General features: G+C 38.3%; 1 protein-coding gene across 1 annotated transcript in view; it reads right to left on the bottom strand.

Moving 5' to 3' along the window:
* LOC124152222 (putative G-protein coupled receptor F59B2.13) overlaps positions 1 to 26,500 on the bottom strand; it is a 101,065-nt gene extending 74,565 nt beyond the window's left edge. Inside the window, exon 1 of the mRNA XM_048380453.1 lies at positions 25,904 to 26,500. The gene's annotated coding sequence lies outside the window, so the exon portion shown is untranslated. The remainder of the gene's footprint in view (positions 1 to 25,903) is intronic.
* Between the last annotated feature and the right edge of the window lie 592 nt (positions 26,501 to 27,092).

Raw genomic sequence — 27,092 nt, 5'->3', positions numbered from 1 at the left:
AAATCTTGTTAACAGTTCTTCTGCCCTTCAGCTGTCAGCTTTCTAAAACAATTTAACCTCCAACGTACAACCGAAAACCCACACACATCACCAATTGTCTTCAGATAATACTCCTTTGGAAGTCTCTGTGCCACTGCGCGTAGAAACAACAAGATGACGGTATTACCCATACTTTCTACTTTCCAAACTTGTCATTCTAGTTCACTTTTGAGATACAAAAATCAGACATGCTGGTTTGAGAGCTTTGCTTTCTCATGCCAAGAGTTTGGAAGCATCAACGTGCTGTTTGTCTGATTGGAAAGTTCACCTGACATGACCCCTTTGGAGTCTCCAACGATGTTCACACAAAGAGGTATCATATCTGAGGAACGCTCCCACTTTAATGAGATTGTGCCCGGACTAGTAACCACACTGACTACCACAAGTCTGAGACCTGCAGACTTTCCCTACATAACCTTTTCTCCATATTTAGGTTGGTGACTTGTCCACCCATTTGGGATGGAATGTTATTATAATTTATCATCCAAAAATGGCTCCCACAGGAGATATGGCTTGCGTTAGATGAAATTGCATCAAAAAGCTTTGCAGACCATTGGGCGTCATTGGTTACGATGATGTCACAATCAAACGGCATCACTAATGGCTCTGCTACCGAAGCTGTTAGCAGTAGTGATTATTATATAGATCAATGTAAGTGTTTGTGTTTTCTAACCAACAAGAATATGACAGTGAAACTATTGCTGCTGATCGTGAATGAACCTTTGTCACCTTACCTTGTGTACAGCTCTGTTAAATGTAGTGAGCGCTAATTGGGTACCGTGATCGTGGTAAGTGTTATTTGGGCACAGGGTTATCTAACACCGTTATGGCAGTGTTGGCATGAAGTAGAGAACCACCTGCACTGATGTGTGTGTGTGTGGTAGGGGGGGGGGGACCTGCCACTCCACCTGTACTTTCCAGTACTTAGAGCTAATAGGCGATCAAGTGACGTGAAATGGGGTTTAACAGGGTGTGATATGGAATATAGACTGATCTAGTTTCTGAAATAAACATATTTTTCAGAAAAGAGACAGTTTATATTATAGTTATGGAATACAACAAAAAGGAACCCGGAGACATTCTTCATTTTCAGATACTGCAGTAATCTAGACTTGCCAAACATTATAGACTTGCAAGGGCTGTTTGGGATATATTTGTTTCAGGGTCTATGTGACAGACTACCAAGTATACTGACTTCAAACCAGCCAAAACTCCTTTTGGTAAACGAGGCTGGGGATAACCACCAACATTACAGCTTGTATATCACCTAGATGCAAATCATCCTTTTCACATCACATGTACTGCCTTCTGTCACATGTGCTATCAGCTGTAGTTATATTGTGATGTGCAGTAACAGTTATAGCACGGTGTGGAATTCCAAGGTTAATGATTAGCAATTTGTCTGAATGGCAAACCAGTGTGGATTACTTTGCTCAGGACCTGTGAAGACCTGGGGTGAAATAGGTCTTCAGCAACCCATGCTTGCCGTAGAAGGTGACATTGCTTGTTGTAAGAGGCGACTAACAGGATTGTGTGGTCAGGCTCACTGACTTGGTTGATGCATGTCATCGTATCCCAAATGTGTGGATCGATGCTCATGATGTCAATCACTGGATTGTCTGGTCCAGATTTGATTATCTATAGACTGCCGTCATATAGCTGGAATATTGCTGAGTGCGGCGTTAAACATCAAACAAACAAATAATTACTTTGCTCAGTTAAATGAAACAATAAGTCTCCACAGAAATCCAATGTGTGCAGCAGGTGCAGATTTAGGCTGTCATACAAGTCCTGAAACACATATAGCCAATACAGCCCATGCTATGCCATAATATTTGGCAAGTCTAGATTACTGCACTATCTGAAAATGAAGAAAGTCTCCTTTTTATCCCCCCGGCATATAATGCGGGGGGATATAGCGATCAGCCAGTCTGTCCGTCCGTCCACCTGTCCGTCCGTAATCATTTCCTTTTCCGGGGCAGAATTCCAAAACCATTCAGTGTATTTGATTGAAACTTGGCAAATCTATCAGGCACATACTGACGTGGTGCCTTTGGATATTTTGGGATTTTTCTAAAGAAAAATTTAAATTTTTTATGGAATGAAGTTGGACATAGACTCAATTGGGGATGGGGTTCGTTTCCGGGGCAGAATTCGAAAACCATTCAGTGTACATACTGAAGTGGTGCCTTTGGATATTTTGGGATTTTTCTAATTTTAATATTTAAAAAAAATTTTGGAATGAAGTTGGACATAGACTCAATTGGGGATGGGGTTCGTTTCCGGGGCAGAATTCGAAAACCATTCAGTGTATTTGATCGAAACTTGGCAAAGCTATCAGGCACATACTGAAGTGGTGCCTTTGGATATTTTGGGATTTTTCTAATTTAAATTTTTTTAAATTTTTATGGAATGAAGTTGGACATAGACTCAATTGGGGATGGGGTTCGTTTCCGGGGCAGAATTCGAAAACCATTCAGTGTATTTGATGGAAACTTGGCAAAGCTATCAGGCACATACTGAAGTGGTGCCTTTGGATATTTTGGGATTTTTCTAATTTTTATTTTTTTAAATTTTTATGGAATGAAGTTGGACATAGACTCAATTGGGGATGGGGTTCGTTTCCGGGGCAGAATTCGAAAACCATTCAGTGTATTTGTTGGAAACTTGGCAAAGCTATCAGGCACATACTGAAGTGGTGCCTTTTGATATTTTGGGATTTTTCTAATTTTTATTTTTTACAATTTTTATGGAATGAAGTTGGACATAGACTAGCTCAATTGGGGATGGGGTTTGTTTCCGGGGCAGAATTCAAAAACCATCCAGTGTATTTGATGGAACTTGGCAAAGCTATCAGGCACATACTGAAGTGGTGTCTTTTGATATTATTTTTTTTACGAATTTTTATTTTTTACAATTTTTATGGAAAGAAGTTGGACCTAGACTCCATTGGGGAACGGGTTCGTTTCCGGGCCAGAATTCGAAAACCGTTCAGTGGGTAAACAATGTATGCTTCTTAAAGAACATTCAACTGATATGTCATCTTTCTGATGACTCTTGTTATTATATTTTATTAATATAATTTAACAACTCTCTTCTTTCTTTAATGAATGTTCATTTCAGAAACTAGATGTCAGCCTAGTGCAGAATGTTACCATAATCTAACCAAAGGACAGCCCTTAAAGGGGGACTGTGTTCCATTATTTGATGCCAACTTTCAGACTGGGTTTCACTGTATGTACAGGCTGGTGTACCAGGTGTCTAATCAGTGAAATAGTTAATTACAAAAAAATGATGTTATTTTAACAAAAAGCTACCAAATTATTCATATGTTTAATGTACAAAACAACACACTAAATAAACGGATTAACTATATGTCATGATGTAAGTGAATATGCCATTGGTAGTTCCACATGACTTCTTCAATGTTGCCGTGGCAGAACACTCCATGCGTTAGCCATCAGTATGGACTTTGCGAGTCTGAATCCCACTGGCAAGATGTTTTTCATGAAATTGTTCTATTGTCAAGGTAAATGAAAGTGGGGAAAAAGTAGTTCCGTCGTTGCCAAGAGGATTTTTAACTGACAACTCAGTTAGTTAATTAACAAAAACAAAGGAGCCATGGTTGAAGTGGTAATAAATGACTTAGGTCAAACTGAGGGTAATCATTTACTCTCTTTCCAAGGGTAATCATCAACTCGAATTGCTGATTATCAACAAATTCGAGTTTACAGAATTTGTTTTTTGAATGATTTGAAACAAATTTGCTTGGACACTCAACAGAACCAATATAGTCTCTGTATGAACCAGAGCTTTAACATCTAATTTGTTGACTACGACAGTGATAATGTCCTTAAATACGGCTGGAGCTAATGATGACAGGACATCCATTGTGGTGCCGTGTTGGAATGTGAGCATACAGCTTGGAGTGTTTACATCTCCTATTGGCATGTTTATCAGACATGATAGTCTATAAGTGGCTGTTATCATTGATCTCTTGCATCCTACAATGGCCTTACGACCAAATGTGTCTTCTGACATCTGACATCAGATTACAACGTCTGCTAAACATGCTCTCAAATGTAAATTTAAAGCTAATCAGCTGACTGTGCTATCTCACATCAGTTAGAACTTTGAATTGACAAAATTCTTTCATCCTAAAAGTTGCCGTCTGCTTATTGATTGAAGCAGAAGATGTCTGGTAGTTCAACTCTCTCTTTGATGTCTCCCACATTTTAACGTCATAATACAGACCTACAAGGCTTCAAAGATTTCGGGCGATCAGAAGAGGGGGACACATGTATAAGTGATAGTTCTTACTCTTCTTATACGGTGGTTAAAAAAATTTATATGTTGATTTTGGCAAATGTCAGAGCTTTATGTCGCAAAGAAGCCCGAAATACAGTCAGCTCATATTTCTGTGTAAAGATTAAGTCCTGTGCTGGATGTTTGATTGGTGACCAACTTCATTGAACTGAACTCCCCAGGCATCCAATCAGACCCAAGCAATGGCGTCTGCAAGCGTTTCTTTATTAACTTCTCTCCTTCAATTTGGCATGAAACCATATGAAGCAGACAGGCTTATGTCTTAAGATGAGCTGATTTATGGCATCAGTAACTGGTGATATTTTCCAACAGGTATTTGAAAAAAACAAAATTGAATTGAATTAGAAATCAAGTTTTGTTAGATATTTTTTTCATTTATTTAACGCTTGTTCAGTTTGCAACATGGCTTTATTGAATAAATTGCAAAATAATTAATGTAGTTTCACGAGAATGTAAAACTGTTGGTGGAGAAATTGAATTACTGAGCTATCAGGGATACTTTTAAAATTCATTTTGCTCATAATTGGTTTTTAGATATTGTGCAGGATAAAACCTTCTGTGCTACTTGTGACCAAACACTGTAACCATGTGGCCACCTTTGGTTTCAAAACACATTGTGGAGGATAAAACCTTCTGTGCTACTTGTGACCAAACACTGTAACCATGTGGCCACCTTTGGTGTTCAATACCAATGATAAACATTAAAATTGGGCTATTACCCATATTGTAAATATTGTTTGGCCCAGGCAAACCATCAGTTACCAGTGTCAGTATTGTATGGATGATCAACATTTGTATGGCAACAAAAACTTCTTTTGGAGCAGTACTTGTACATGAACAACAGTTACATCAATAGGTTTGTGTTTTGACCTGAAATATCATGATGGCTGCCATGGAGCGTCTGTCACACAGGTGTGAAATAGCAGCAGACATGCAAACAAAGGCAAGGAGAGACAGAGGCTGTGAGTGTAAGGAGGTGGTGACAGCCATTGATCCCTGGCTACCACCCACACCAGCCCGTCATTGTTGTTGTTGACTGGCTGACCACTGCGTGATGTTATCATTACTGGTCATGGTAAGGTGAAGGAATGTGTTTGGATATGATATGAGTCATACATTGAAATGAGGAAATATGAGCAAAATTGGGTTTCGAACAAGGAGTTTCTGATTTCTCTTGTAAACTCAGGATGACCTATTTATATATCATTACCTAAAAATATTTCATGAACGATTCAATGTTTTTGGATGTTTTAGTTTAGCAACTGTTTCTTTGTTCTATTTTGTTACAAGCTGATGACTTTCACCACTACAAGGTCTGAAGAATATATTTTCATGTAAACCATAGCTGATATCTTGAAGTGGCATTTAGAAGTTGTAGAATTAATGACAATGATTCATAAACACCTGGTGTCATCACTATTTGTTAGATATTCATAAACACTGGTGTCATCACTATTTGTTAGATATTCATAAACACCTGGTGTCTTTAAAATTTGCCAATGATAGACCTAGACCACCTGGTGTCATCACTCATTCAGAAATACTCATTCATTGATAGTGATTCATAAACACCTGTTGTCATCACTATTTGATAGTGATTCATAAACACCTGTTGTCATCACTATTTGATAGTGATTCATAAACACCTGCTGTCATCACTATTTGATAGTGATTCATATACACCTGGTGTCATCACTAGTTGATAGTGATTCATAAACACCTGTTGTCATCACTATTTCATAGTGATTCATAAACACCTGGTGTCCTCACTATTTGATGGTGATTCATAAACACCTGCTGTCATCACTATTTGATAGTAATTCATAAACACCTGGTGTCATCACTATTTGATAGTGATTCATAAACACCTGTTGTCATCACTATTTGATAGTGATTCATAAACACCTGGTGTCATCACTATTTGATAGTGATTCATATACACCTGGTGTCATCACTAGTTGATAGTGATTCATAAACACCTGTTGTCATCACTATTTGATAGTAATTCATAAACACCTGGTGTCATCACTATTTGATAGTGATTCATAAACACCCGGTGTCATCACTATTGACAGTGATTTATAAATGCTTGTTTATAATAGAGTCAGATTCGTACAATGGACTGTGCTTTAAGTTGAAATTCTTTATGTGGAAATTATTTTGTCACATCTATATATGGATTTCCATTTCTTTGTTCTGTCTTAGTGACATTTGATTCAGGTGTTGATATCAAGTAGGTGACATGACAGATACCTTAACTAACCAAGCACTGTTACACTGAAAGAAAAAAAATGTTAAAATCCATAAGTTGGCCCTGTCTTCAATCATGGTTAATGTAATTTTCAGCATAGCAGGCAGTCAGTGACTCCCACACATCTGATCAACTTTCAAGCAGAGATTTCCTCACTTTGTATTTTTTCTGCTGTTTATTGTTATTCAGACACTTTATTAATCTGGTGAAATAGCTCGTCCAAATAAATGACACCTAATGTGTTAAGTAATAGTTCCTAGAGACAGACTCCCATTTTTAAAAAAACCCATTGATGTTAAATTATCTTTTGATATATAATAGAAAGGAGCCCAGAGAATCTCTTGGTGTTCCTGAAACTGAACAAATCTAGACTTGCCAAAGTATTGTAGACTTGCTTTGGATAACTTGCATATTTCGGTTTGAGGGTTGGTAAGAGTTGTTTGTTTGTTAGTTTGTCTGTTGTTAGAACTCAGCAATAATCCAGCTATATGATGGTGATCTGTAAAATAGTTAAGTCGGGACCAGACAATCCAGTGATTGATATCATGAGCATCGACCTACGCAATAGGGATATGATGACATCCGTTAACCAAGTCAGTGAGCCTGACAGCCCGATCCTGATAGTCACCTCTTATGACAAGAATGGATTGCTGAAGACCAATTCAAACTCATATCTTCACAGGGTAGGGTCTGTAAGAGGGATCAAAGACTTGCCCACAGAACATTATGCTGATGACCAGAGGAGATGGTATTAAAGGCATGTCTTCATCAGTGGTAACAGAAGACTGGGAGCGTGAGGAAAGTTTAAATGATAATGTAATGTGAACAAAATCATTAATGTGTTAATAAAATAATTCTGATAAATGAATATTCAAATTTGATGTATATGTTCCGAACTATCAGAACATGAACTGTAACATTCCACCTCATCTATCTTTATGAAAGTTTGCATGTAATGCAGCAACAGACACGTGTACGATCCAGTGGCCATGAATCCACAGATGCTGTTGGGTGTATGTACAGTACAGTGATGCCATGGAAAGGTATGCATGTTACACTTGGTGACCAGGAACAGAGCAGTGCTCATGCAGCATATTACCATTATGATTTTTAAGGTACTAACATTATGAAGTTGTACTGTGTCAGCTTGTCTGAGTAATAAACACACCTTGTTTGACCAATGTACTGTGTCAGCTTGTCTGAGTAATAAACACACCTTGTTTGACCAATGTACTGTGTCAGCTTGTCTGAGTAATAAACCCACCTTGTTTGACCAATGTACTGTGTCAGCTTGTCTGAGTAATAAACACACCTTGTTTGACCAATGTACTGTGTCAGCTTGTCTGAGTAATAAACACACCTTGTTTGACCAATGTACTGTGTCAGCTTGTCTGAGTAATAAACACACCTTGTTTGACCAATGTACTGTGTCAGCTTGTCTGAGTAATAAACACACCTTGTTTGACCAATGTACTGTGTCAGCTTGTCTGAGTAATAAACCCACCTTGTTTGACCAATGTACTGTGTCAGCTTGTCTGAGTAATAAACACACCTTGTTTGACCAATGTACTGTGTCAGCTTGTCTGAGTAATAAACACACCTTGTTTGACCAATGTACTGTGTCAGTTTGTCTGAGTAATAAACACACCTTGTTTGACTAATGTACTGTGTCAGTTTGTCTGAGTAATAAACACACCTTGTTTGACTAATGTACTGTGTCAGTTTGTCTGAGTAATAAACACACCTTGTTTGACTAATGTACTGTGTCAGCTTGTCTGAGTAATAAACACACCTTGTTTGACTAATGTACTGTGTCAGCTTGTCTGAGTAATAAACACACCTTGTTTGACTAATGTACTGTGTCAGCTTGTCTGAGTAATAAACACACCTTGTTTGACTAATGTATTGTGTCAGCTTGTCTGAGTAATAAACACACCTTGTTTGACTAATGTACTGTGTCAGCTTGTCTGAGTAATAAACCCACCTTGTTTGACTAATGTATTGTGTCAGCTTGTCTGAGTAATAAACACACCTTGTTTGACTAATGTACTGTGTCAGTTTGTCTGAGTAATAACCACACCTTGTTTGACTAATGTACTGTGTCAGTTTGTCTGAGTAATAAACACACCTTGTTTGACTAATGTACTGTGTCAGTTTGTCTGAGTAATAAACACACCTTGTTTGACTAATGTACTGTGTCAGCTTGTCTGAGTAATAAACACACCTTGTTTGACTAATGTACTGTGTCAGTTTGTCTGAGTAATAACCACACCTTGTTTGACTAATGTACTGTGTCAGTTTGTCTGAGTAATAAACACACCTTGTTTGACTAATGTACTGTGTCAGTTTGTCTGAGTAATAAACACACCTTGTTTGACTAATGTACTGTGTCAGCTTGTCTGAGTAATAAACACACCTTGTTTGACTAATGTATTAGTAGTGGTAAAACGATACATCAGTGTGCCAGCGAGTTTTCACATGATGATACGATATGTGATAGATTATTTTCTGTATCAATACAAGATGATACACATGGTAAAATAAATTACTTACTACTCATTTTTATTACCCCCAGCGTTTTTGTCAGTCAAATACCGCAAAATTTGGTGTAATTTTTTTCAAGTTCACCACTTAAAATACCTGCTACAAATATGTGTTCACAGCTAGCTTTTCATTTTAAGCCTCTGCAATATTGATAGTGAAGAAATGTTCATGTGAATTGACGTAAATATGCATATCGCGATATGTATTGTATTGTAACCTATGTATCATGATATGTTTCGTATCGTGACCTTTCTGTATCGTGGAAATTATGACACCCCATTAAATCAAGTCCAGCACTTCAAGGCCTACTAAGGATCCTGTATTCCTTCATGAGTGGAAACAAAGAGATAACACTCCCCAAATGTAGGTTTGGCTATTGACAGACGTGAGAAAAATGTGTTGGCTATGTTGCTTCCCAAAATGTGTGACCACCTCCGTGGTCTAGTGGTAGAGCAGGGTGGAATGTCCAGGGTTTGATCCCCGGCCGCGTCATGCCACAAGACTTTAAAAGATGGTACTTTTGTTATCCTGCCTGTCACCCAGCATCGCTGAACAAGAACCGGTTGTCTCTGAGACGGCATAATGTGTCTGAGTGGGGTATCTATATTAAACTGTGGCATGGAATCTCAGTGGGTTAGTCGTATGAAACCACTGTCCATACTAGCACAAGCACACAGAGACACACACACACATGCATACACAGACACACACACATGCATACACATTTCACCCCACCTCAAATAAATATGCTGAGAGTCTTCATTGCAGTTTTCATATCCTAGGGTAAATGCTGACACAGCAGTAGGTAATATTTGATAATATTTCCTTCCTGACACAACAGTAGGTATTATTTGACAATATTTTCTTCCTGACACCACTGTAGGCATTATTTGATAATTTTTCCTTCCTGACACAACAGTAGGTAATATTTGGCAATATTTCCTTTCTGACACAACAGTAGGTAATATTTGGCAATATTTCCTTCTTGACACAACAGTAGGTAATATCTGGATATATTTTCTTCCTGACACAAAAGTAGGTAATATTTGATAATATTTCCCTCCTGACACAACAGTAGCTAATATTTGACAATATTTCTTTCCTGACACAACAGTAGGTAATATTTGACAATTTATCCATGTGTTCTCTTATTTGTTGCTATCAGTCATGGTATATAAAAACAAATATTTTCAAACCTTGCAAGGAGTCTGCACTAACTTAATTTGATGCACTGGAGGGCTCAATCTGTCCTTTTCAACTGTGTATTAGCCATATTAGGAAAATAGTTTCAGTTCAAGTGTTTTAACATTTAGAGTAATGATTCCAATCAAACCTTATTGGTTATTCTATTGCTCTTCAGTGGTGAATTGGAAGTGTCTGTCATTGTTTATTTGGTAAAATGTCCCCCAAAAACAACATCATTTGAATTACATTTTGCAATCATAATAAACATGGGTAATTGAGAGGAAAATATCTGAAAAAATTTATCCCCCAAAAGTAACTGGTTACAAACTATGATTGACTGGTTTGAATGAGCTGATTGTATTGAGGGGATCGATGATGAATTGCCAGCTGAGTCCCTTGCACTATTCAAAGCCCAGGGTTAGATTGGTGGATGGATGGTGGATGGGTGGGTGGATCAATGGATGGATCATTGGATGGATGGGTGGGTGGGTGATGGATGGATGATGGATGGATATTTGGCAATATTTCCTTCCTGACTCAACAGTAGGTATTATTTGACAATATTTCCTTCCTGACACAATAGTAGGTATTATTTGACAATATTTCCTTCCTGACTCAACTGTGAGTAGGTAATATTTGGCAATATTTCCTTCCTGACACAACAGTAGCTAATATTTGACAATATTTCTTTCCTGGCACAACAGTAGGTAATATTTGGCAATATTTCCTTCTTGACACAACAGTAGGTAATATTTGGCAATATTTCCTTCCTGACACAACAGTACCGGTAGCTAATATTTGACAACATTTCTTTCCTGGCACAACCGTGGGTAATATTTGGTTGGTAGATTGATGTATCTGTGATGGTGGGTGGATTAATGGATGGATGGTGGATTGGTAGGTGGATCAATGAATGGATGGATGGACCGATGGATGGTTGATTGATTGATCGATGGGTGGATGTATCTCTGGATAGATGGTTGATCGGATGATGGATGGGTGTGGGATTTGACTAGATGGATCAAGGATATTTTACATGGCAGTCAACAATATTCCGGCAACATCACTGTGGCCCGTGATAGTCGAGTCTGAGTCAGGCTAACCAGAGGCCGACAGCATGAGCACCGACCCACATAGTCCTCAGCATAGGCTGCTCTTACAACAAAAATAAGGGGAGCCATTTCTTTCTCCATGGGATTATGTGTGTTCAGGATTTAGGATTTGACCAAAAATAGGAAAATACATCCTGTTACAGTTGATGAAATTTACATATTTCATCAGGGGTTATATGATTTCTGTATATTTTCAATCATTACTGTACGAACCACACATGAATATCAGTTTTAACTGGTGACTTGTTCGATCAGATAAGGTTGTTTTCCAACTTGGATCACAAATATCCACCATCTGGTCATGTAGACCCTCAAAACCCTGTTGTTCTTGACTTTCATTAAGACAATTGTCTGCAAACCTTGGACCACGGAACTGCCCAACTCTAGTGCTCTTAGACCACAGATGTGCCGAATTGTTGGCAACTTTGCCCTGGGGTGTGCCTACCTTTGGGACCACTTTGATGTTAAGGACAGTCCTTAGCAGATTAATCTGTTGAAGTCAGCTGGATAATTGTCTGAATGTTTTGTCCGTGTGATGAATGTTTCCACTGCTCCATCAGGACGGAGACATCGACTGCCTCAAGCACACCCTACAGATTGCCCCCTCCTCAGAAAGCTGTTAACCTAATGATACAGACAGTTTCCAACCTTGGAGATTGTGTCAAACCTACAAAAATGGTCGTCATTAACTTCATTTCAAATTTGAAGTTGTGTTAAAAGATGTCATTTCTGGTGTCACCACTGATTTTCAGTGATCAATTCATATATTTTTCACCTCTATTTTGCCTTTGTGCCCATTGTAATCTGTTTCGGTAGGTAATCAACACAGGTCATCCTCTGGTGTTGATGTTTTATATTTGATGTTAGTAGACATTGTTTCACATTGTTGCTTCTTCAATGGTAGGTCTCTGTATATATACGTCTTTATAGTCAGTCTTCAGGTAAATGGTACTATTTTGGCATTTGGTAGGGCGTTACACCATTTAATACATATGAAAATTATGTCAACAATAAATCAAGTCAAGCACTTCATGGACCTAAGGAACATGTATTTCTTCTTCAGTGGAAACAGAGACAACGCTCCCCATATGTAGGTTTGGTTGTGCACACCCATAAGTGTTGGCTATATTCCTTCACAAAATGTGTATTCTTTGTCAACACCCTTCCACAAAATCTCTTTTGTCTTGAGGTGACCCTTCCACCCCTACTCTGTATGTTTGTGTGTGTGCTTGTCTCTGTGAGAGTGTGTGTCTGTGTTTGTCTCTGTGAGAGTGTGTGTCTGTGAGTGTGTCTGTGTTTGTCTCTGTGAGTGTGTCTGTGAGTCTGTGTCTGTGTTTGTCTCTGTGAGTGTGTGTGTCTGTGAGTGTGTGTGTCTGTGTTTGTCTCTGTAAGTGTGTCTCTGTGAATGTGTGTCTGTGTTTGTCTCTGTGAGTGTGTGTGTCTGTGTTTGTCCCTGTGAGTGTGTCTCTGTGAATGTGTGTCTGTGTTTGTCTCTGTGAGTGTGTGTCTCTGTGAATGTGTGTCTGTGTTTGTCTCTGTGTTTGTCTCTGTGAGTGTGTGTCTCTGTGAGTGTGTCTGTGTTTGTCTCTGTGAGTGTGTGTCTCTGTGAGTGTGTGTCAGTGTTTGTCTCTGTGAGTGTGAGTGTGTGAGTGTGTGTGCCCTTGTATCTGTGACTGTGTGTGTGTGTATGTGCTTGTCTGTGTGTGTGTGTGTGTGCTTGTGCGTGTGCTTGTGTGTGTGTATGTGCTTGTGTGTGTGTGCGTGTGCTTGTGTGTGTGTATGTGAGCAATTTTTTCTGAACTTTCAAACTCAGTTTGGTTATGAAATCAAGAAAGTTTTATACAAATTTTATGATTAATGTACAGTAAACTATGTTTATAACGAACATGCTAACGATGAACTCATGAATGTAACAAACTATTTTTTAGGCCGTGACCATTTGCTGTACATTTTAGTCGAAATGCTCATAATGACCTATGTTTATAACAACAAAACTTATTGGTCCCTCTGAGTTCGTTATCACCGTAGTTTACTGTACTTTGTATCAGCTATCTGCTATGTGATATTTCTGCAAAATCTAATCTTTCCAGTTTTCATTTGGTCATGGCAGTTTTAAATACAATATGCAGTTTTGTCTTGGTAAAACTGTAACTTTTCAACAAAATGCTAGGGTTATCATGTAATGGATAGTGTTATCGATATCATAATCCAATCCAATAAACTTGGTATCACGATCCGATGAATATGCAAATGAGATGTTATACCCCATCAGGAACTTGTGTACTTGTTCAATAAACTTTTGCCTGCTGTCCCAGCAACTTCAGACAGATGTTGCTTCTTGAAGTGTGGGTGTCTCTTTACACAAACAGGCTTAAAGTCATTGGGCACTATATGATAAATGGGGTTGTGTACTCTCGCATTGTATTCATACACGATTCTAGAGTTTACTACAGTGACATTAATCATGGGTTATGTTGGGAATGACATTGTATGATAAAGAGATTATTGCCCACATGCTTCCAGAGCATTGCATTATACTATTTTTATTCCTGATTGATATTTACAATACGGAAGCACACTCAGTTAATAAGGTATATATATGAAAGAAATATAATAATCTGTCCCATTCATGTACGTGCCACTGTAAGATGGATGTTAATACTTGTATACACTGGTCTGATAAGGAGGAGGAATAATAAACACACGTTGAAATGTTGCGCTCACTGACAATGCTAATAATTTATCTTCCAAAACCCTCTCATAACACAGTGCAAATGAAAATGTGAAAGATTAATAGTAGTTATCAGTAAGGCATCACAGGAGACAGTCAACTCAATTTGTCTCACTGAGTCTGTGAGGACAGAAATATACAGATAGATATGCAATTATAAAGACATTGGATATATAATTAGGAAGGTAATGGATGCACAATTGTGTTATCTTCTGTGTTTCCATGGTTGGAGACTGGTAGACCATGCTTTTGTCGGACTGCTGACTCTGTATTTAATAACACATTAGCAGGTCAAGCTGACAATGTGTGGAATGTATCAATGTCTTTGTCGTGTAGATTGTCAAAGGTGTTCCTTGTGTGGAACATCTGAATCTTAAATCATGTGAACATCTACTTGTTACATTGTGTGGACATATGAATGTTAGATTGTGTAGAGCATCTGAATGTTACATTGTGTGGACATCTAAATGTTACATTGTGTGGAACATCTACTTGTTAGATTGTGTGGACATATGAATGTTAGATTGTGTAGAGCATCTGAATGTTACATTGTGTGGACATCTAAATGTTACATTGTGTGGAACATCTACTTGTTAGATTGTGTGGACATATGAATGTTAGATTGTGTGGACATCTGAATGTTACATTGTGTGGGACATCTACTTGTTACATTGTGTGGACATATGAATGTTAGATTGTGTAGAGCATCTGAATGTTACATTGTGTGGACATCTAAATGTTACATTGTGTGGAACATCTACTTCTTACATTGTGTGGACATATGAATGTTAGATTGTGTGGACATATGAATGTTACATTGTGTGGAACATCTGATTCCTACATTGTATGAACATCTGAATGTTACATCGTGTGAACATCTAAATGTTACATTGTGTGAACATCTGAATGTTACATTGTGTGGGACATCTACATGTTACATTGCGTGGAACATCTGAATGTTACATTTTGTGGAACATCTGACTGTTAAATTGTGTAGACATCTGAACGTTGATGGTCCTGTATATACTACATTATCAGATTGGCTAGTTGCCATCTTTTAAAGAGTACTATAACATTTGATTAGAAGCAGTGCAAAGTAAAAAATTCTCTAGTCAGTTTTCATGAAGTTATCGGCAAATGTGTATACCATGAATATTTAATTCTGTAATGGTAGGTTGTATGTGCATCAGAGTAAGGACATCTTTCAGGAGTGGCACAGATGTATCATTAGGGCCACAATAGCATCCATGTAGCTCATCAAGGTCCATGGTTGGATGATAGTTATAGAGATCATTCCATGGTTTACTATAGGAGCTTGGGTCAATAAGGACAGACTTGACCGTCCACAATTCCAATAATTAATATAATTGACATTCTGGAAATGTAGGGACAACATCTCAGAACCATACAGCATGGATGTGCCGGTAATTAAGTTTAAGATTGTACATGTTATAATAAAATACATGGCACTTTACTGTGGGAAGATGAGACATTTTTTAAAGGGGCACTCCCTGCATGGCACAGGCTAAGAATAGATTGTTAACAGAATCTGTCTTTACATATATGGGTAATCATGCAAATGAAAACACATATGTAGGTACTTTCAACAGATTATGCATTTCAGAAACACTTGGTACTTGATAATTGGTAATTGTCTGTCCTGTTCTATTTTGTTCCACCTCTGTTGATGACACATGTGGGATATTTACACTTGGGTGATCAGCTGTGGTGGTTCTCCTATCGTACGAGCAGTGCATGTGCTAACAACTGTTACAATTGTTAGACTTTCTGTATGAATAATGTATCAAACCATCCTGCTAGGTGTGTATTCATGTGTAGCCAAGGATTTTTACAAATTGTTATTTCTGCTCATCTCAAAAGTTTGCTAACTATTTTTCTATATATCATATGTGATAATGGAAGTGGTGTACTTACGTTTAGGTTTAAGTAGTTTCCTTGAGAAGTGAAATAAGAATCAAATCGTATCCAACTCACGGAAATATCAATTCCATACACACCACTGGATGAGATAAACTGACTTTTGCCAATTATCATCAGATATCCTTCATCAGGGAAATAAATGACCTCATGGAGTACTTTGCTTCAGAAGTAAAATGATAAAAAACACATTGAATGATATACAAGTTGTTAAAGTATCAATTCTAGACACACCACTGGATGAGATAAACTGACTTTTGTTGATTATCATCAGATATCCTCCGTCAGGGAAAAAAATCACCTTCTCCTTAAAGTGAATAATCTCTTTCAATGATATATATTTAGTATTTCTGCAGTAAGAAGGTGAAACATAGGGCAACAACTGCGAACAACTTTACAACATTGTTGACAGAATACCCATCAACAACTAATTCCTTCTGTACAGCTGCTGCCATGATGCATAGTGCATGATGGGTAACCGCCACACGTGTAGAGATGGGTGATGGCACTGATAGTTGAGACTGATGAATTGTTTGATAGGCATTACTTAGAAGTTGATGGATGGCAAAGTAGACATAATTTATGGATAACAACTTCTTTATTTACTGTAAAGGCGATGTTTCGGTATAGATACTTATACCTTGCTTTGGATAACAACTTCTATATTTACTGTAATGGCGATGTTTCGGTATAGATACTTATACCTTGCTTTGGATAACAACTTCTATATTTACTGTAATGGCGATGTTTCGGTATAGATACTTATACCTTGCTTTGGATAACAACTTCTATATTTACTGTAATGGCGATGTTTCGGTATAGATACTTATACCTTGCTTTGGATAACAACTTCTATATTTACTGTAATGGCGATGTTTCGGTATAGATACTTATACCTTGCTTTGGATAACAACTTCTATATTTACTGTAATGGCGATGTTTCGGTATAGATACTTATACCTTGCTTTAGATAACAACTTCTATATTTACTGTAATGGCGATGTTTCGGTATAGATACTTATACCTTGCTTTGGATAACAACTTCTATATTTACTGTAGTGGCGATGTTTCGGTATAGATACTTATACCTTGCTTTGGATAACAACTTCTATATTTACTGTAATGGCGATGTTTCGGTATAGATACTTATACCTTGCTTTGGATAACAACTTCTATATTTACTGTAATGGCGATGTTTCGGTATAGATACTTATACCTTGCTTGGTCAACGGTATAAGGATCTATATCAAAACATCGTCTTTAAAGTAAATAAAGACATTGTTATCCATACATTGTGTCTATTTAGTTGAGACTGATGACTGAATGTTGTCCTGGCTTATCCAGAACCACACCTTTAAAAAAATTGGCACACCCAGGTGTCCGAAATCATTGCGGATCGTTTCATAGTAGGATCAGTAATGAACTAATTGATTTTTGAAAGGAGCTGATGAATATCAATAGTGGGTGGCATTTTAGAAACTGAATTTAAGTGTCAAATGAACACAATGTTCTTCTTTGTTCTGTCGATGCGACATTTTGGTGAAGGTAATGGCACCTGTAATGCTGCATTGACAGTTATATTAAATGCCAGAGAATTATTTTAGACCAGAGAAAAAACAGTCATTAAGGTGTAAGTTAATAATAAAATAATAAGAATTCTTATAATTGGCTAACTTCAATGCAGCAAACCATGCTCAAGGCACTTACAACACATACATGTGTACACTAAAGTCAAATTTGTGAGTGGTCAAACAAAAATGTTTTAAGTTTTGACTTGAGAATATCAAGTGATGGGGCTGTTCTGAAGGGAAACTGGAAGGTGCAATGCAACACATCGATGAACATTATAGGAGTGAAAGAAGTTGAAATCCAAAAGACAACTGTGTCTTCATTCTTCTCTAAATTTTAATTAATTTTTTTGTTATATTTAAAAAATGGTCATTTTTACATACTACAGGAATCTGATTTTTTCATCCTCCAAACACATGTATGAATTCTTTCTTGTCCAGTGTGAGGCAGGAGGCTAAATAATTTTATAAAATGTATTTTGCATTTTATTTTGTTTTTTTTTCCTGCTGCACTGCAGTATTCCAGTTATAAGACGGCGATGTCAATGATGGAGTCTGGACTAGACCATCTGTTATCCGGTCCTCCCACTTAACACAGCAATTACATGGTCTAGTCTTCCCAGTAAATTACAGGATCTGAAAGGTTCCTACACATCGGAGCATCCTCGTAGACTGATATTAAATGTCACAATTAAATCATTCTAGAATAACGGAAGTTTTGTCCAAACCCTGTAATTAGTTTAATCAGCTGATCAACCACATTACTTTCTGCTGTTCCCTAACTCAAATGTGAATGTTGATATATTTGAACACGACATGAATATTTCACATTCATCACTACTAATTTGTGTCTTTATTCAAGGCTGATTTTGTGACATTTATATTCAGTATGTAAACCTGGTTCATTGAATAATGGCTGTGTTTATCTTTGATCTTCAGCATACGTAACAATATCAATGTATGTGACATGCTGCTTGCTGTACAACTAATTATAGGTACACAGGTGTGTGAGTAAGTGCCAGACAAATTGTGTGACATACTGCTTGTTGTACAACTAGATATAGGTACACATATGTGTATGTGTGTGTGTAAGTGTCAGACAAATTCTGTGACATACTGCTTGCTGTACAACTAGACATAGGTACACAGATGTGTGTGGTAGTGTTATACAATAATTATCTGTGTGTGACAGTTCAGTGTTCACACATGCTTGCAAGTTTCATTTTTTCAAACATTTTCCAGTTGACAATCCACAGTCATAAGTAAGTAGGCAGTATGGTGGCCCAGTTGTCGAACCTCCAAAACTTGATGTGTAGAGTTGTCTCCCTAAAACATGCCAGGATCCAGTGATTGAAGGTTTGAATCCCAGATTCACCCTGGTTGGGATACTTGGTTTGTCTGCACCATCCTGTGCTCATGGGTTTCACCAGACTTGCATCACTTCAGACATCCCTCCATGATAGAGTGAGTGAGTGAGTGAGTTGGGTTTGACAGTGTTCCAGTTATATCACGGCCTCAGGACTTTACCACTTTAGTCAACCCACAAGCAGGGGTATGGTGCTTACAAACCTAGACACATAATTGGGGCGAACTGGGATTCGAAACCACGGTCATAGGTTTTTGGCATGCACAAGGCACCTTAGATGACTGGCCCTCTGGGCCCCCTCTCCATGATATAACTGTAATTATGTTCAGTGTTAAATCCAACCCACTTGTTGAATGTGAAGAGGACAACAATAGGCAGGATAAATATAGATTACACATGTGTGAAGAGGGCAGGATATATACTCACCGACAAAAAGAAACATGACTACAATACATGTTGGTTAGAATTTGAAGAATTACTCATATTTATGAGACATTAGATTGGTTTGCTGCACAAATAAACGTACTGTTATGCTGTGTGAACTGATGCTCATGACCACATCACATGACGTCATAGATCCATGAGTGAGTAAGTATGGTTTTACGCCGCTTTTAGCAATATTCCAGCAATATCACGGCGGGGGACACCAGAAATGGGCTTCACACATTGTACCCATGTCGGGAATCGAACCCGGGTCTTCGGCATGACGAGCGAATGCTTTAACCACTGGGCTACCCGACCGCCCCCATAGATCCATGATTCGAGATGCACCATAAGCATGTAAAGTTTGAAGAATGAAGACACTCTGTGGTAACAGTTGACTGATTGTTAGTTTGGGCAGTAAGTGGTACACACTGGAAACATCTCTGCTTAACTAACAAACGTCTCTCTATGCTTCTATGGTTAGTGTTTCCTTTGGCGGTGTGTGTATATAGATCACACATGTGTGAGTAATGCTGGTTTGTTACCACAGTTGCTACTTGTATATGTTGTTGTTCTGTGTCAATCTGAATGGTGAATATCTGTAACATATTTCCCCTTGCTATCCAGGCAATACAATGAAATATCTTTCCATAATTAGATGCGTTGCCTCATTGATCTCCAGTCAGACAGGGTGAGGAATGACGGGTATGACCTCCCATCTGGAAACACATTTCCTCCCAGAAGGCAGCAGGTTAAATGGTTGGTGTTCTCCCTGACTCCCTGGTGCAGGGTTGTGGCTATCACAGTGCATCTGGGCAACCTGTTGACATCTTTCATTCATTGTTTGTTGATCTAAGGTAGGAGCTATAACATGAACATCCCAGTCAGGGGGATCCTGGTGCTAGACCCCCATAAAGATTACCAGGGAATGGGTACCAAGTACCCCACGTCTGTCTTGCTGTAGAGATCCAGTATTCCATGTCTGTCTTGCTGTGGAGATCCAGTACTCCATGTCTGTCTTGCTGTGAAGATCCGGTACCCCATGTCTGTCTTGCTGTGGAGATCCAGTACCCCATGTCTGCCTTGCTGTGAAGATCCGGTACCCCACGTCTGTCTTGCTGTGGAGATCCAGTATTCCATGTCTGTCTTGCTGTGAAGATCCAGTACCCCATGTCTGTCTTGCTGTGGAGATCCAGTACCCCATGTCTGTCTTGCTGTGAAGATCCAGTACCCCATGTCTGTCTTGCTGTGGAGATCCAGTACTCCATGTCTGTCTTGCTGTGGAGATCCAGTACCCCATGTCTGTCTTGCTGTGGAGATCCAGTATTCCATGTCTGTCTTGCTGTGGAGATCCAGTACCCCATGTCTGTCTTGCTGTGGAGATCCAGTATTCCATGTCTGTCTTGCTGTGGAGATCTAGTTCTCCATGTCTGTCTTGCTGTGGAGATCTAGTTCTCCATGTCTGTCTTGCTGTGGAGATCTAGTTCTCCATGTCTGTCTTGGTATGGAGATCTAGTTCTCCATGTCTGTCTTGGTATGGAGATCTAGTTCTCCACGTCTGTCTTGCTGTGGAGATCTAGTTCTCCATGTCTGTCTTGGTGTGGAGATCTAGTTCTCCATGTCTGTCTTGCTGTGGAGATCTAGTTCTCCATGTCTGTCTTGCTGTGGAGATCCAGTACCCCATGTCTGTCTTGCTGTGGAGATCCAGTATCCCACGTCTGTCTTGCTGTGGAGATCTAGTACCCCATGTACGTCTTCCTGCGGAGATCCAGTACTCCATGTCTGTCTTGCTGTGAAGATCCAGTACCCCATGTCTGTCTTGCTGTGGAGATCTAGTTCTCCACGTCTGTCTTGCTGTGGAGATCCATTACCCCACATCTGTCTTGCTGTGGAGATCCAGTACCCCACGTCTGTCTTGCTGTGGAGATCCAGTATCCCATGTCTGTCTTGCTGTGGAGATCTAGTACCCCATGTACGTATTCCCGCGGAGATCCAGTACTCCATGTCTGTCTTGCTGTGGAGATCTAGTACCCCACGTCTGTCTTGCTGTGGAGATCTAGTTCTCCACGTCTGTCTTGCTGTGGTGATCCATTACCCCACGTCTGTCTTGCTGTGGAGATCTAGTTCTCCATGTCTGTCTTGCTGTGGAGATCTAGTTATCCATGTCTGTCTTGCTGTGGTGATCCATTACCCCACATCTGTCTTGCTGTGGAGATCTAGTACCCCATGTACGTCTTGCTGTGTGCATGTTTGCCCATGGAGATTTCAGCCAGAATGAGCCCCGATAGACTTGCACAAGTCTCTATGGCAATAATTATTAGTTTAAATCATATGTTCTAGATTATGTAAATAATAAGAACAAGTTGTCCCTATAAGAGACTGCAGTCCTTACTGTCCACATATCTAGACTTGCCTATTAGGAGGATAGAATTACAACACACGACTTTTCTTTCAGTACAGCCTTGGAGCAAGGCTAGGGTCCCCAGTACTCCCATGCATGTCTTGCTCTGAAGATTCTGTGCAGTGTAGGTGTTTCTGCTGACCACACAACCAGTTCTGTTTACATTAAAAGACCAGCCTCTGTAGAGTACATGTCTATAGGAATCCTTCTGCTTTAACGCTTATCTCAGCTTATCTTACTTCTCCCTTTGGTCTCTCTCAGTTCAAGATAAGAAATGTTTTGCCTCCACCAGGTTTCCATCCTGCTAAGCTGGTGTGTGTAGCCCCCATGCACCATGCAGTGACATGGCTATATGTATTTAGGATGAATGAACTTAAAAAATTATTTTCTCGTTTTATAAATTATTGTGCCCTTATAAAAATACAACGACAAAACACTGTGTTTGATTGTAAATATACCTCTTTCAACTTGTTGGGTGTTTTAACTTTTAGATCAAATCCTTTTTGAAATAAATAGGTCAAAGATCATAGAACACTTAATGTAACGTCAATCCTAATGTATCAGTTTTACCTTCTTGTTATTGTTATTTCTATTAAAATATTTCTTCATTGACAACTTTGACACTTTGTCTCTTTTAGACTGGGCTTTATGCATCCCGACATTTTGACTTGAACATTTTGTAAAACTAGAAGTAAAATTGTTTGGGCCTGTTGTTTGAAAAACGACATTGTAATTATTGATTCAAAACCAACATTGAAAAACAAGAGAATTGATGGAGCCCCATGGGAGTACCTTGCGTGTGTAGAAGCACTCACATTATGACAGCAGATGAAATACAATCTTCTTTCCCTCATTGATCATTTTTATAAAACTTTATACAATGTCATGAAAACGTCTTGCGTTGATCCCTGAGAGATTTTTAGTAAAACCTTGTGAAAACATCTCTCATTGATTTGTGAGAAAATTTGAAAAAAAAACGTCATGAAAATGTCTCACATTGATCTTTGAAAGTATTTTAATAAAACATCATAACAAGGTCTCGCATTGATCTTTAAGAGATTAAACAAAAACATCCTGAAAACATCTGCCATTGATCTGTGAGAGATTTCAGAAAAATGTCACAAAATTGTCTCACATTGATCTTTGAGAGATTTTATAATAAAACATCATAAAAACATCACACATTGATCTTTGAGAGATTTTATAATAAAACATCATAAAAACATCACACATTGATCTTGGAGAGATTTTTATTAAATGTCTTGAACATATATCATATTGATATTTGAGAAATGTTCACTAAAACATTATGAAAAACCTCTGACATTGATCTTAAAGAGCTTTCAGTAAAATGTCATGAAAAATGTCTCCCATTGATATTAAAGAGATGTTAGTAAAATGTCATGAAAAACATCTCCAATTGATCTTTTAGAAAACATCATGAAAACATGTATAGTTGAGGATTACTCTTGTTTAGAATGTGCCAAGTTATAGATTCCAAGTTTGGAGGAGATCAATGCTAACATGTCCTCTTTCTTCCTGATAGTTAGCTCTGAGAATCAAACGTCAAGGAATCAGGAGTAAGTTGGACAACAGTTACCTGTTAATCACTTTATGTGAATTTCCTGTTGATGACTGTTCGTCAATTACCTGTTAGTTACTAGTTATCAATTACCATTTGATCACTGTTTGTCAATTACCTGTTAGTTACTAGTTATCAATTACCATTTGATCACTGTTTGTCAATTACCTGTTAGTTACTAGTTATCAATTACCGTTTGATCACTGTTTGTCAATTACATGTATCTGTAAGATACTAGTGATCAATTACCATTTGATTACTGTTCGTCAATTACATATATCTGTTAGTTACTAGTTATCAATTACCATTTGATCACTGTTCGTCAATTACCTGTTAGATACTAGTTATCAATTACCGTTTGATCACTGTTAGTCAGTGAGTGAAGTTAGTGAGTGCATCCTCAGTTTAACGGTGAACAATGACAATATATTTGTAACCAAAAGTAAAATAATAACAACAGTCAATAGTGTCATTAAGGATGACGACACAATGGGAGCCATATGATTTCTATACTATGTACAAGTGAACTTTTGATTTGGATATTTCTAACATGCAGCAAATTGATTACTTATAATTTGGAAGTAATTGGCACAGAAAGGCTTCCATACGTCAGTATTTACATCTCTTGGAGACCCGTGAAGATCTGGTTTAGAATAGGTCTTCAGCAAGCCATGCTTGCCGTAAATGGCGACTATGCTTGTTGTAAGAGGTGTCTAACGGAATCAGGTGGTCAGGCTTGCTGACTTGGTTGATGCATATTATCATATCCCAGTTGTGTGGGTTGATGTTCATGATGTCAATCACTGGAATGTCTGGTTCAGATTTGATTATTGACAGCCAGCTGTCAAAAAGCTGGAATATTGCTCTTAAACAACAAACAAAAACAAACACACAATCAACATCTGTTGAAATGGAATAACTTTCCTTAGAGCTATCATTGCCTCATTTTCACCTTATCTAAGATGCTGCAATTTGCTGTGCAAAGTTGTGTCCCTTATGTGTTCTAGGATCCTATTAATGCTGTTTATATTTAGGTATATTTCCCCATGACAGGGGCATAGTGCTACATTATTATTACCCTGGTCAATGGATCAGTGTGCACTCGATTTCATTCTCAGCTCCCTGAGGAGTATACAAACAAGCTGCCTGTGCAGCGCTAGAACGTCAACAGTCGCATTACCTACTCATCCTGCCTGGGGTACCCACCCTACCGGGTACCCATTATTTATTTCTCCCTCTCAACCTATATGTGAAGAATGCAAACTGATGATGAAAATTAACACAAGATCCACGAGGATTAAGTATTCTTCCAGTGTCACCACAGTGTCACCACAGTGTCACCACAGTGTCACTACAGTAGTTCCTGTTGGTCCTACCTGGTACCATTGCTATAGCTAGGCCAGATTGGACACAATGCAACCTAGCAGCAGCAGAAAGAATATGTACCTTCTGAAAATGAGGAACACTTCCTGTTGCAATGCCCTCTCTACAAAGACCTGAGACTAGAACTAAGATCATCACCCGCCTTAGCTTTGCACCCAATATCACTTAAAATACTTCTAGATCCACCAGCGCCTTCTTCAAAAATTATCTCCTATTTCATTTACAAAATGTTCATGCAGAGAACATCTGCATCTCCTGTCTAGACCTTGATAACATTTGTATACCATTGTGTATGTCAATGTTTATAACTTTTCATTATGACTAGTCATGTTCATGCTTTGTACCCTGCCCCCTGTGGGTGTTTATGTACCATAAATCTTTGTCTTCTTGCTTTGACAGCAAGTAGAGCCATGTGTTGCAAGTTCCACAATGCCACATGTTCCTGACTTGTGTTTATTCATATCCATATATGTATTTTGAATATATTTTCATGAAGTATCAGTAGAAAACCACCCTGTACCATCAATATGCATTGGAAATGATGGTGTTTTAGCTGCACAAGAACCAGGAATATACATTACACCATAAGTGTACACTTTCACTTTCACACATGGATATTATGCATGTTATAATGGGCTATTTCTTATTGACATAACAATATTAAAAGTTCATCTTTTGGATTACGTAAGTCTTTAAAAATGTTGCAAATAAAAGCATATTTGACATGTTTGTGATATGTGTTTATGCAAAAGGGTAAACCAATGAATAGTGTTACTAAAATGTCAAGACAAATTTTTAACTAATATTCATTGGGTATTTTAATGTTTACGATTAAAGACATGATGTCCTTGCGATCTTATGGAATACACATGAAGACTTTCTTTGAGAAAACGTTATATTTGCAAATTATATTTATTATGCTTTTAGATCTGTCATAAAAATAGTTTGCACTTTGAATAAGTATGACCACAAATCATACTTTATCATAAGGCTAAATATTTAAGAGGATAATTGAGTTAGAAACAGCTATTAATGTATCAGACAAATCCCTTACCTGAACAGTTCATCAGTGCTGGCATCTCTTGAGGCACAAAATTAGAAGAAAATTGTCTCTGATCCCTAGAAATCTGATTTCCATGAAGGAGAGAACATGGAATTGTGTGTGTTTCCTAAGCAGGCCGACTTGTGTATCATCAGAGGTAATTATTGCCTGTAGTCCTAGCAGGCCACCACAGCAAATTACATGCCTATCCGCTTCTTCATGTCTGTCTTGAGTAGCACTGGTATCTCACAACCACACAGTGCAGCAAACACAAAACACAAGCACTTTTCACAAAAACTTTTTCTTTTTTCACAGAAAATTCAAGTATCTGATTTAGAATTTTTTTCTGATCTGAAAAAGGTGCCACACTTGATCTTTGCCCGAGAGTTTTCAATAAGACCTTGTCAGTGACGTTTATTAATCCACACCCATGGGGCACCTTGCTTGGAGTGCTGTAACTACACTAATACATGGGCCAGGGCGGACCTTCCAGCCATGCAATCAATGATACGAGCAAGTGCCGGTAGAAGCCGTCCCTCCTGCTTCACTCGTCTTGGTAAAAGGTTCCTCTTCTGCTTCAGACTCGTCTTGTTGTTTCCGCTACCAACTACACATGTAAACAGAGATTATTGACTCCCCTCTCTCACTCACTGATGATGCTGGCTGTTTGCATTCTCATTACTGACACCACCACTTGGAGACAGAGGAGTTTTTAACTATATCATGGTTTGCTTTGAAGAGTTGATGAATGTGCCCTGTTATTAAATTCTCTTGTAAGGTTTATTTAAGAGTCTCTCTCATAACTCCTTGTAGTGGGTTTGTCAGAATAACTGCAAGTTCATCGTCACGGCCACGGGGTGTGAGAAGTTAGAATCTCTTTACTTGATTTGTATCATGATACGGGTGAATCTGTACATGGCAGTTTGATGCAGACATCCTGCTTAATTGTTTATCCAATTTTGAACAATTATTTTGTCTGATGGAATCCTGCCAGTTTCACCAACAATCACTTTTTCATTAATTCTGTTTTTTTGTTCAAACAAGCTAAGATTTATTATATGTACTCGTATATAAAAGAAAACTTTTCACAATGACTGTTTTAATGGTCTGAGCGGTGGTTATTGTCATGAGGACAAGGTTAAAAATGTATGGTCAAAGTATGTTTCTAAACATAGTCTGTGATTTGTGACACTATTCTGAA

This window comes from Haliotis rufescens, unplaced genomic scaffold (assembly GCF_023055435.1).
Source record: "Haliotis rufescens isolate VD_foot unplaced genomic scaffold, xgHalRufe1.0.p SCAF_30, whole genome shotgun sequence".
Lineage (NCBI taxonomy): Eukaryota > Metazoa > Mollusca > Gastropoda > Lepetellida > Haliotidae > Haliotis > Haliotis rufescens.
This window is presented reverse-complemented; position numbering and strand designations above follow the sequence as displayed.